The 12,243-nt window shown below is 44.6% G+C and overlaps 1 protein-coding gene across 3 annotated transcripts in view; it reads left to right on the top strand.

The window, feature by feature from the left end:
* Positions 1-12,243, top strand: part of LOC112251519 (1-phosphatidylinositol 4,5-bisphosphate phosphodiesterase beta-4) — a 175,912-nt gene that overhangs the window by 72,522 nt on the left and 91,147 nt on the right. The window lies entirely within an intron of this gene.

The following is a 12,243-nucleotide window of genomic DNA, read 5'->3' as shown; positions in this document are numbered from 1 at the left end:
AAAAACTAGTTTTAATGAACCTAAGTGTATTTTTTCTTCTGACTTCAACTGTTTAAGGGGTTGTAACAATATACAGTGCCTTGCGAAAGTATTCGGCCCCCTTGAACTTTGCGACCTTTTGCCACATTTCAGGCTTCAAACATAAAGATATAAAACTGTATTTTTTTGTGAAGAATCAACAACAAGTGGGACACAATCATGAAGTGGAACGACATTTATTGGATATTTCAAAAATATTTAACAAATCAAAAACTGAAAAATTGGGCGTGCAAAATTATTCAGCCCCTTTACTTTCAGTGCAGCAAACTCTCTCCAGAAGTTCAGTGAGGATCTCTGAATGATCCAATGTTGACCTAAATGACTAATGATGATAAATACAATCCACCTGTGTGTAATCAAGTCTCCGTATAAATGCACCTGCACTGTGATAGTCTCAGAGGTCCGTTAAAAGCGCAGAGAGCATCATGAAGAACAAGGAACACACCAGGCAGGTCCGAGATACTGTTGTGAAGAAGTTTTTAAAGCCGGATTTGGATACAAAAAGATTTCCCAAGCTTTAAACATCCCAAGGAGCACTGTGCAAGCGATAATATTGAAATGTAAGGAGTATCAGACCACTGCAAATCTACCAAGACCTGGCCGTCCCTCTAAACTTTCAGCTCATACAAGGAGAAGACTGATCAGAGATGCAGCCCAGAGGCCCATGATCACTCTGGATGAACTGCAGAGATCTACAGCTGAGGTGGGAGACTCTGTCCATAGGACAGCAATCAGTCGTATATTGCACAAATGTGGCCTTTATGTAAGAGTGGCAAGAAGAAAGCCATTTCTTAAAGATATCCATAAAAAGTGTTGTTTAAAGTTTGCCACAAGCCACCTGGGAGACACACCAAACATGTGGAAGAAGGTGCTCTGGTCAGATGAAACCAAAATTGAACTTTCTGGCAACAATGCAAATGTCATGTTTGGCGTAAAAGCAACACCCTGACCACACCATCCCCACTGTCAAACATGGTGGTGGCAGCATCATGGTTTGGGCCTGCTTTTCCTCAGCAGGGACAGGTCAGATGGTTAAAATTGATGGGAAGATGGATGGAGCCAAATACAGGACCATTCTGGAAGAAAACCTGATGGAGTCTGCAAAAGACCTGAGACTGGGACGGAGATTTGTCTTCCAACAAGACAATGATCCAAAACATAAAGCAAAATCTACAATGGAATGGTTCAAAAATAAACATATCCAGGTGTTAGAATGGCCAAGTCAAAGTCCAGACCTGAATCCAATCGAGAATCTGTGGAAAGAACTGAAAACTGCTGTTCACAAATGCTCTCCATCCAACCTCACTGAGCTCGAGCTGTTTTGCAAGGAGGAATGGGAAAAAATTTCAGTCTCTCGATGTGCAAAACTGATAGAGACATACCCCAAGCGACTTACAGCTGTAATCGCAGCAAAAGGTGGCGCTTCAAAGTATTAACTTAAGGGGGCTGAATAATTTTGCACGCCCAATTTTTCAGTTTTTGATTTGTTAAAAAAGTTTGGAATATCCAATAAATGTCGTTCCACTTCATGATTGTGTCCCACTTGTTGTTGATTCTTCACAAAAAAATACAGTTTTATATCTTTATGTTTCAAGCCTGAAATGTGGCAAAAGGTTGCAATGTTCAAGGGGGCCGAATACTTTCGCAAGGCACTGTACAAATGATTAAAGTACAAAAGGGAAAATAAATAAACATAAATATAGGTTGTATTTAAAGTGCTGTTTGTTATTCACTGTTTGCCCTTTTCTTGTGGCAACAGGTCACACATCTTGCTGCTGTGATGGTACACTGGTATATCACCCAGTAGATATGGGAGTTTATCAACATTGGATTTGTTTTCAAATTCTTTGTGGATATGTGTAATCTGAGGGAAATATGTGTCTCTAATATGGTCATACATTTGGCAGGAGGTTAGGAAGTGCAGCTCAGTTTCCACCTCATTTTGTGGGCAATGTGCACATAGTCTGTCTTCTCTTGAGCCAGGTCTGTCTACGGCGGCCTTTCTCAATAGCAAGGCTATGCTCACTGAGTCTGTACATAGTCAAAGCTTTCCTTAAGTTTGGGTCAATCACAGTGGTCAGGTGTTCTGCCACTGTGTACTCTCTGTTTAGGGCCAAATAGCATTCCAGTTTGCTCAGTTTTTTTGTGAATTCTTTCCAATGTGTCAAGTAATTTTCTTTTAGTTTTCTCCTGATTTGGTTGGGTCTAATTGTGTTGCTGTCCTGGGGCTCTGTGGGGTCTGTTTGTGTTTGTGAACAGAGCCCCAGGACCAGCTTTCTTAGGGGGCTCTTCTCCAGGTTCATCTCTCTGTAGGTGATGGCTTTGTTATGGAAGGTTTGGGAATCGCGTCCTTTTTGGTGGTTGTAGAATTTAATGGCCCTTTTCTGGATTTTGATCATTAGCTTTTATCGGCCTAATTCTGCTCTGCATTATTTGGTGTTTTACGCTGTGCACTGAGGATATTTTTGTAAAATTCTGCATGCAGAGTCTCATTTTGGTGTTTTTCCCATTTAGTGAATTCTTGGTTGGTGAGCAGACCCCAGACCTCACAACCATAAAGGGCAATGGGTTCTATAACTGATTCAAGTATTTTTAGCCAGATCCTAATTGGTATGTCGAATTTTATGTTCCTTTTGATGGCATAGAAGGCCCTTCTTGCCTTGTCTCTCAGATCGTTCACAGCTTTGTGGAAGTTGCCTGTGGCGCTGATGTTGAGGCCGAGGTATGTATCGTTTTTTGTGTGCTTTTGTGCAGTTGTTCCCATACTTTTTATAGTCCCGTACCACTTCAAACATTCAACCACCAGCTGCGTACCCCCTCTAGCACCAGTGTCAGCGCACTCTCAAATGTTATTTGTCATCATTGTAAGCCTGCCACACACACACTATACGATACATTTATTAAACATACGAATGAGTGTGAGTTTTTGTTACAACCTGGCTCATGGGAAGTGACAAAGAGCTCTTATAGGGCCGGGTCACAAATTATAATATAATCAATAATTTTGCTCTTTATCTTACATATAAAACCTTATTTGTTCATCGAAAATGGTGAGTAACTCACCACAGGTTAATGAGAAGGGTGTGCTTGAAAGGATGCACATAACTCTGCAATGTTGGTTTGTATTGGAGAGAGTCTCGGTCTTAAATCATTTTCCACACAGTCTGTGCCTGTATTTAGTTTTCATGCTAGTGAGGGCCGAGAATCCACTCTCACAATGGTACGTGGTTGCAAAAGGTGTCAGTCTTAACAGTGCGATTTGCCAAGGCAGGATACTCTGAGCGCAGCTCAATCCAGAAATCTGGCAGTGGCTTCTGATTAAAATTCAATTTTCACAGAACCGCTTGTTGCAATTTCGATGAGGCTCTCTTGTTCAGATATCGGTAAGTGGAGTGGAGGCAGGGCATGAAAGGGATATCGAATCCAGTTGTTTGTGTCGTCCGTTTTGGGAAAGTACCTGCATAATTGCGCACCCAACTCACTCAGGTGCTTCGCTATATCACATTTGACATTGTCCGTAAACTTGAGTTCGTTTGCACACAAAAAATCATAGGATGGAAAGACCTGTGTGTTGTCCTTGTTAATGCAGACAGAGAAGAGCTCCAACTTCTTAATCATAACCTCAATTTTGTCCCCCACTTTGAATATAGTTGTGGAGAGTCCCTGTACTATTGATTCAGATCATTCAGGGAAGAAGAAACATCACCCAGATAGGTCAGTCGTTTGAGAAACTCGCCATCATGCAAGCAGTCAGACAAGTGAAAATTATGGTCATTAAAGAACATTTTAAGCTCGTCTCCCAATTGAAAAAAAAAGTGTCAATACTTAGCCTCTTGACAACCAGCGCACTTCTGTATGTTGTAAAAGCGTTACATGGTCGCTGCCCGTATCATTGCATAGTGCAGAAAATATGCGAGAGTTCAGGAGCCTTGCTTTAACAAAGTTAACTATTTTCACTGTATTGTCCAAAACGTCTTTCAAGCTGTCAGGCATTCCCTTGGCAGCAAGAGCCTCTCAGTGGATTTTTTATTTAATTTATTTAACCTTTATTTAGTCAGTTAAGAACAAATTCTTATTTACAGTGAGGGCCTACCGGGGAATAGTGGGTTAACTGCTTATTCATGGGCAAAATGACAGATTTCGGTTACTGGCCCAATTCTCTAACCACTAGGCTACCTGCTGGCAGTGGTGGATGCTGCAGTGTACCCAAGTGGCGTCGGGAGTAACTGCTGGCACACGCGTTACCACTCCGCTATGTCTCCCTGTCATGATGTTTCCGACATGCCAACATGAGCAGCAGCTACGTTTGGCTACATACCGGACCGTTAGTGGAATTCCCGCCAGAGAGTAACGGTGAATGTGATTGGATGTTAACTGTTTGATTCGACTACCTGTATTTGACATTGTTGTTATTTCGCTGAACAATATATGGTTTAATGTTATTTTTGGCAGTGAAACAAGGCTACTCTGGTGAGAGAAAAAACTCACCCGTATGTATAGCCCGTTGGAAAATATAAATGGACTGTTTGAAAATGTTTTATTTATTTATATATATATGTGTGTATGTATGTACTGTATATATAAAAAAAAAAATGTGAATCACATTTTTATTGTGGATACCCCAGTTTGGTAATACTGTCAGGGCCCAGGTCTAGCAGAATCTGTGCAGAAGATCTAGGTGCTGCTGTACGCCCTCCTTGGTTGGGGACAGAAGCACCAGATCATCATCAAACAGTAGACATTTGACTTCAGATTCTAGTATGGTGAGGCTGGGTGCTGCGGACTGTTTTAGTGCCCTCGCCAATTCTTTGATATATATGTTGAAGAGGTTGGAGCTTCTGCTGCATCCCTGTCTCACCCCACGGCCCTGTGGAAAGAAATGTGTGATTTTTGCCAAATTTAACCGTGGATTTGTTGTTTGTGTACATGGATTTTATAATTTCGTATTTTTTCCCCCCAACACCGCTTTCCATCAATTTATATAGGAGACGCTCATACCAAATTGAGTCGAAGGCTTTTTTGAAATCAACAAAGCATGAGAAGACTTTGCCTTTGTTTTGGTTTGTTTGTTAGTCACCCTGCACACCCTAATTGACAATGTGGTCTGTCGTACGATAGTTTTGTAAAAAGACAATTTGACATTTGCTCAGTACATTGTTTTCATTGAGGAAATGTACAAGTCTGCTGTTAATGATAATGCAGAGGATTTTCCCAAGGTTGCTGTTGACGCATATCCCACGGTAGTTATTGGGGTCAAATTTGTCTCCACTTTTGTAGATTGCGGTGATCAGTCCTTGATTCTAAATATTGGGGAAGATGCCAGAGCTAAGGATGATGTTAAAGAGTTTTAGTATAGCCAATTGGAATTTGTTGTCTGTATATTTGATCATTTCATTGAGGATACCATCAACACCACATGCCTTTTTGGGTTGGAGGGTTTTTATTTTGTCCTTTAGTTCATTCAATGTAACTGGAGAATCCAGCGGGTTCTGGTAGTCTTTAATAGTTGATTCTAAGATTTGTATTTGATCCTGTATATGTTTTTACTGTTTGTTCTTTGTTATATAGACAAAAAGATTGGAGAAGTGGTTTAACCATACATCTCCATTTTGGATAGGAAGCTCTTTGTGTTGTTTGTTTAGTGTTTTCCAATTTTTCTGGAAGTGGTTAGAGTCTATGTATTCTTCAATTACATTACTGATTTCTTATGTGCTGTTCCTCCTCTCTCTCTCTCTCGCCCTCTCTCTCTCTCGCCCTCTCTCTCTCTCGCCCTCTCTCTCTCTCGCCCTCTCTCTCTCTCGCCCTCTCTCTCTCTCGCCCTCTCTCTCTCTCGCCCTCTCTCTCTCTCGCCCTCTCTCTCTCCGCCCTCTCTCTCTCTCGCCCTCTCTCTCTCTCGCCCTCGCCCTCTCTCTCTCTCGCCCTCTCTCTCTCTCGCCCTCTCTCTCTCTCTCGCCCTCTCTCTCTCGCCCCTATCTCTCGCCCCCTATCTCTCGCCCTCCCTCTCTCTCTCTCGCCCCTCTCTCTCTCTCGCCCTCTCTCTCTCTCGCCCTCTCTCTCTCTCGCCCTCTCTCTCTCTCGCCCTCTCTCTCTCTCTCGCCCTCTCTCTCTCTCGCCCTCCCTCTCTCTCGCCCTCCCTCTCTCTCTCTCTCGCCCTCCCTCTCTCTCGCCCTCCCTCCTCGCCCTCCCTCTCTCTCTCTCGCCCTCTCTCTCTCGCCCTCCCTCTCTCTCTCTCTCGCCCTCTCTCTCTCGCCCCCTATCTCTCTCGCCCTCTCTCTCTCTCCCTCTCTCGCCCTCTCTCTCTCGCCCTCCCTCTCTCTCTCTCTCGCCCCTCTCTCTCTCGCCCTCCCTCTCTCTCTCTCTCGCCCCTCTCCTCTCGCCCTCCCTCTCTCTATCTCTCGCCCCCTATCTCTCTCGCCCTCTCTCTCTCTCCCTCTCTCGCCCTCTCTCTCTCGCCCTCTCTCTCGCCCTCTCTCTCTCTCTCTCTCTCGCCCTCTCTCTCTCTCTCGCCCTCTCTCTCTCTCTCTCTCTCTCTCTCTCGCCCTCTCTCTCGCCCTCTCTCTCTCTCTCTCTCGCCCCCTCTCTCTCTCGCCCTCTCTCTCTCGCCCTCCCTCTCTCTCTCTCTCGCCCTCTCTCTCGCCCCCTATCTCTCTCCCTCTCCTCTCTCTCTCTCCCTCTCTCGCCCTCTCTCTCTCGCCCCTCTCTCGCCCTCTCTCTCTCTCTCGCCCTCTCTCTCTCTCTCTCTCTCTCTCTCGCCCACTCTCTCTCTCGCCCTCTCTCTCGCCCTCTCTCTCTCTCTCTCTCGCTCTCTCTCTCTCGCCCTCTCTCTCGCCCTCTCTCTCTCTCTCTCTCTCTCGCCCTCTCTCTCTCTCTCTCGCCCTCTCTCTCTCGCCCTCTCTCTCGCCTCTCTCTCCCTCGCCCTCTCTCTCTCTCTCGCCCTCTCTCTCGCCCCTATCTCTCTCTCGCCCTCTCTCGCCCTCTCTCGCCCTCTCTCTCTCTCTCTCTCTCTCTACACCTAAAATTACACACAAAATCACTGAAGCTTGAGTCTTATATCTCCTTCTCTAACTTTAAGCATCAGCTGTTAGAGCAGCTTGCCGACCACTGTACCTGTACACAGCCAATCTGTAAATAGCACACCCAACTACCTCATCCCCATATTGTTATTTATCCTCTTGCTCTTTTGCACCCCAGTATATCTACTTGCACATCATCATCTGCACATCTATCACTCTAGTATTAATGCTAAATTGTAATTATTTCACCTCTATGGCCTATGTATTGCCTTTACCTCCCTACTCTTCTACATCTGCACACACTGTACATATGTTTTTCTATTGTGTTATTGACTATGTTTGTTTATGTGTAACTGTGTTGTTGTTTTGTCACACTGCTTTGCATTATCTGGGCCAGGTCGCAGTTGTAAATGAGAACTTGTTCTCAACTGGCCTACCTGGTTAAATAAAGGTGATAAAATAAAATAAATAGGGAACTCCCTGTGCTTCAGCCCTGTAAATACCACACCAACACACCCACACACACTGCTGCAGACTTCTTATATGCTGATAGCCTGGGGGAACACTCCCATCTCCTCCCCCCCCTTCTTCCACTATCAGAGAGACCTCTGTTTGTTGGAGGTGGAGCTTTAGCATGCAGACTCAAATGCATGACTGTACTGGAGCACTTAGAAATGCACTACACGCTGTACTGTACATCATTTGGTGGAGGGTAGTGTATAAGGGGGAGCCCCATCCATTAGGTGATGTGTTAAGTCCTTTGTTTAACTCCATTTTGCTGGGCTGAAAATGAACTGCTATATATAGAACTCAAAGAGAGATAAAGAGAGAGAGGGCGGAGGGAGGGAGCAAGCGAGAGAGAGATGTGAAGGTAATGTTTTTACAAGTTCATCTGCTTCCTTTGTCTCTTGAGTCTACTGGCAGATAGCCTTTTCTCGGGCTAAGTGTGTGTGTGAGTCAGCAGCAGTATGGCCACGATGGTCAGCGTGTGACGAAAAGATGGCAACGAAAACGGAAAGATTTCCGTCACAAAATGACAGCCACGTATCTTGCAGTTTGATTCTATGTAAAGAACAGGTTGAAAGGCTAACGCCGAAGTCACGGTACCTTTTTTGTGTTGCTCCTGTGGTTTCTAAATGTAATATCTTTCCTATGGGCCTCTGTATCCTCTCTAGGTGGAATGGGCCTCGTGTAAAGAGTCTCATATTAGCTCTGTATCACAGTCCTATTAAGAGCTCTCCTTTCTCCAGTCCCCCTTACTGTAAGCCGGAGCCCTGCGGGACACACACACACACACACACACACACACACAGAGAGAGAGAGACACGGAGGGATCAGAGAAACCTCAGATGACACACACTGAGGAGAGGAGCTGAAATGTGGAGTAATTGATGTGAGCTCAGAGGGATGAATTTTCACAGCTCACCTCTTCCTCCTCCTACTCCTCTGCTCCTCTTCTCTCCTTCGCTCCCTCACCTCCCTTTTTCTCTTGTTTGACTTGATAAGCATCAAATGTAGGCCTATCATAGCTCATCTGAGCCGGTTTCTCTCCATTTGCCACATGGGCCTTAGATCACCCAGACATTGACTTAAGTGCAATTGAGTGTTTTCCACATAATGGTGAAGGTTAGGATTTGATCCTAGATCTGTGCCTAGGTGTTTAACAGGTTGGATCGGTCTCAGTAACATGAAGCTGCACTAGGTAAACACGCACACACACACTCCCAGTGCTCACTGGATCTCGTGTGTTTGCTCTTCTTAACTCGATTTAACATACGGAACGCACGCATGCATACACAAACACACCATTGATTTGAGGGTTATTTCAATCATGTGCTATGGGAGCCATAAAACTAGTGTATCCCTCTGCAGGCCTGTCTCCCCCCTAGTTTCCTGCTGAATGAATGGCTACTTACCGTCTTGGTAAACATGGGCATGTTATGGTGGGATGTTGCCTGATTTCCAGGGGAATCATTAACCTCAACCGTAATGGGATTCGGTCTGATCTCCTTTATTATAATGTCATTTCACATACGGTATCCGACGCCCACTTTAATCTGTCATGTCCTTGTGTTTTTTGAATATCTTCTCTAGATCACATGCATTGTGCTTTTTCAAATAGAAAGATTTGTTTTGTTTTTTGATAGGAACAGATACAGTGAAAATACTGGCATAGTGAATTATAAAGAGTGAATTATAAGGAGGCGTTTGTTGAAGATTGACACTTTATAGGCAGTATGTTCTTCTGTGTATCAAATCAAAGTTTATAATACATCTCGAAATGTAGGGGGGGGACAATTAACCCAAATAGCACCGTAACAGCAATCCAAGAGCAATCTCTCTGGATGAATTTATTTTCCGAAGGCGCAGTACATACACTGAGTGTACAAAACATTAAGAACACCTGCTCTCTCCATGACAGACTGACCAGGTGAGTCCAGGTGAACGCTATGATCTCTTATGTATATGTCACCTGTTAAATCAAGGATTATGCATGTGTGACATTCAGAGGGTGAATGGACAAGACAAAAGATTTAAGTACCTTTTTGAACGGAGTATGGTAGTAGGTGCCAGGCACACTGGTTTGTGTCAAGAACTGCAATGCTGCTGGGTTTTTCATGCGCAACATGGGCCAGCATCCCTGTGGAACGCTTTCGACACCTTGTAGAGTCCTTCCTCCTGACAAATTGAGGCTGTTTTGAGGGTTTGAGGGGGGGGGGGACAATACACACACAATCCAATTGTTTTAATTGTTTTATAACTCGAAATGAAGACATATCAGAATGAGCAATATCAGTCTGGAATATAAATATTGACATGAACATTTATATATGTGTCACACCCTGACCATAGTTTGCTTTGTATGTTTCTATGTTTGTTTGGTCAGGGTGTGATCTGAGTGGGCATTCTATGTTGTGTGTCTAGTTTGTCTGTTTCTGTGTTTGGCCTGATATGGTTCTCAATCAGAGGCAGGTGTTAGTCATTGTCTCTGATTGGGAACCATATTTAGGTAGCCTGGGTTTCGCTGTGTGTTTTGTGGGTGATTGTTCCTGTCTTTGTGTTTTGCACCAGATAGGGCTGTTTTGAGGTCTCACGTTTATTGTTTTTGTTAGTTTATTCATGTATAGCGTCTTCATTAAAGAAACACGAATAACCATCACGTTTGGTCCTCCTCTCCTTCACCACAAGAGATCCGTTACAATATGACATTTGAGTCATTTAGCAGGCCCCCGCAGTAGTGAGTGCATACATTGTCATACTTTTTTTTGGACTGGTTCCTTTGTGAGAATCGAACCCACAACCCTGGCATTGCAAACGCCATACATATAAATGTATATACATGGTGTGTATAGACAGTGTGGACAGTATATGAATAGAAACGGTGTGTATAGGATGAGCCATGACTAGAATACAGTAGACGCATATAAAGTAATGAAACGGCATGTAGACATTTTGCAAGTGACCAGGGTTCAATGACTATGTACATAAGTACAGGTACATACAAGGCAGAGGTCTCTAATGGTTACGTCTAATGCTCAGGGTAGAGTACCGGTGATAGCCGGCTAGTGACAGTGTCTAATGTCCAGGGCAGGGTACTGGGCGGAGGCCGGCTAGTGACAGTGTCTAATGTCCAGGGCAGGGTACTGGGCTGAGGCCGGCTAGTGACAGTGTCTAATGTCCAGGGCAGGGTACTGGGCAGAGGCCGGCTAGTGATGACTGACGATGCGGCTTGAAATGCCGGCACCCTTGTGAAGGTTAACACGCTTGAATGTATTACTCACGTCTGCCATGGAGATCGGGAGCACACTGTCCTTGTGAGTGGCGGGGGCCCACATTGGTGGCTTGGTGTTGTTTTCCTCGAAGCGGGCGAAGAAGGTGTTTAGATCATCCAGGAGTGAGGCGTCGGTGTCCGCGACGTGGCTGGCTTTCCCTTTACAATCCCTGATTGTCTGGAGTCCCTGCCACATACACCTCGTGTCGGATCCGTTGAATTGCGACTCCACTTTGTCCCTGTAATTTAATTTGGCTCTTTGATTGCCTTACGGAGGTCATAAGTCCCGTGTTCCCAGTCAACTTGCCGTGGTTAAATGCAGTGGTTCGCGATTTCAATTTTGCGCGATTGCTGCCATCGATCCACGGGTTTTTGGTTTGGATAAGTTATAATCCTCACTGTAATCCTCCTGATCCTCCTGATGAACCCAGTCACCGGGTCAGTGAGTACGTTTACATGCACACTAATAATTCAATATTAAACTGATTATGGCAAAAGGCCGAGTATGCTTATCGTAGGTCATAATCGAAGTCAGCGTACTCTGATTAAAACACCTGGATTTCTGACTAATCTTTAAAATGATTAGGACATGTAAACACCTTAATGGGAGTTGCAGCAGTGTATTTGATCTACGCAGGTGTAAGCACGAGCAGCACGAGCTTCCTTCTTTTGCGCGAGTGAGGGGTGCTTGGGGGGGGGGGAAACGGAAAGTATGCATGTTAGAAATAGTTTTCGCGTGCAAACTTCATACGTCTGAACTCTGAATCAAATAGGCATCACAAAAATAGCTGGTCGTTGTTGTAGAATGTTTATTTTGACTGGCGATTTTTCTGCATTTATCCGAGTCCCATCAAGAATACTGATTTCAGACGTGTCCATGTAAACAGGATTATTAGGGAAATCTTCTTGCAAACGTTTAAATCAAACTATTATATTATACGGACTATTCACAGTAATCGTGTTATTGTGTTGCTGTGACCGTACTCAGTGTATAGGTCAACAGTGTATAGGTCAACACTGTTCCCAGGGGGCGACCTGAACATTTCCCAGTACTGCCTGATCAAAACAGTCTTGAAGCATAGATTCCGATTGGTCAGACCAACATTGAACAGCCCTTACCACGGGTGCTTCCGGCTTAAGTTTCTGCCCTATAGGCGAGGAGGAGTGTGTGTGTGTGTGTGTGTGTGTGTGTGTGTGTGTGTGTGTGTGTGTGTGTGTGTGTGTGTGTGTGTGTGTAAATAGAACACACCTCAATTCTCTCTGTTGGTTTAGTTAAACAGCATTTCTAGTTTACCACCTCTGCCAAGGGCAACCGCTAACCAGGATACGCGCGCGCGCACACACACACACACACAGTGATGGAACAGTGAGAGACACAGAAAGGAGCAGGACCCGGATCAGGGAGGTGTGAGTGTGTCT

This window comes from Oncorhynchus tshawytscha, linkage group LG05 (assembly GCF_018296145.1).
Source record: "Oncorhynchus tshawytscha isolate Ot180627B linkage group LG05, Otsh_v2.0, whole genome shotgun sequence".
NCBI classification, from domain to species: Eukaryota; Metazoa; Chordata; class Actinopteri; order Salmoniformes; family Salmonidae; genus Oncorhynchus; species Oncorhynchus tshawytscha.
Note: the sequence above shows the minus strand (reverse complement) of the source record. Positions and strands in the feature narration are given on the sequence as shown.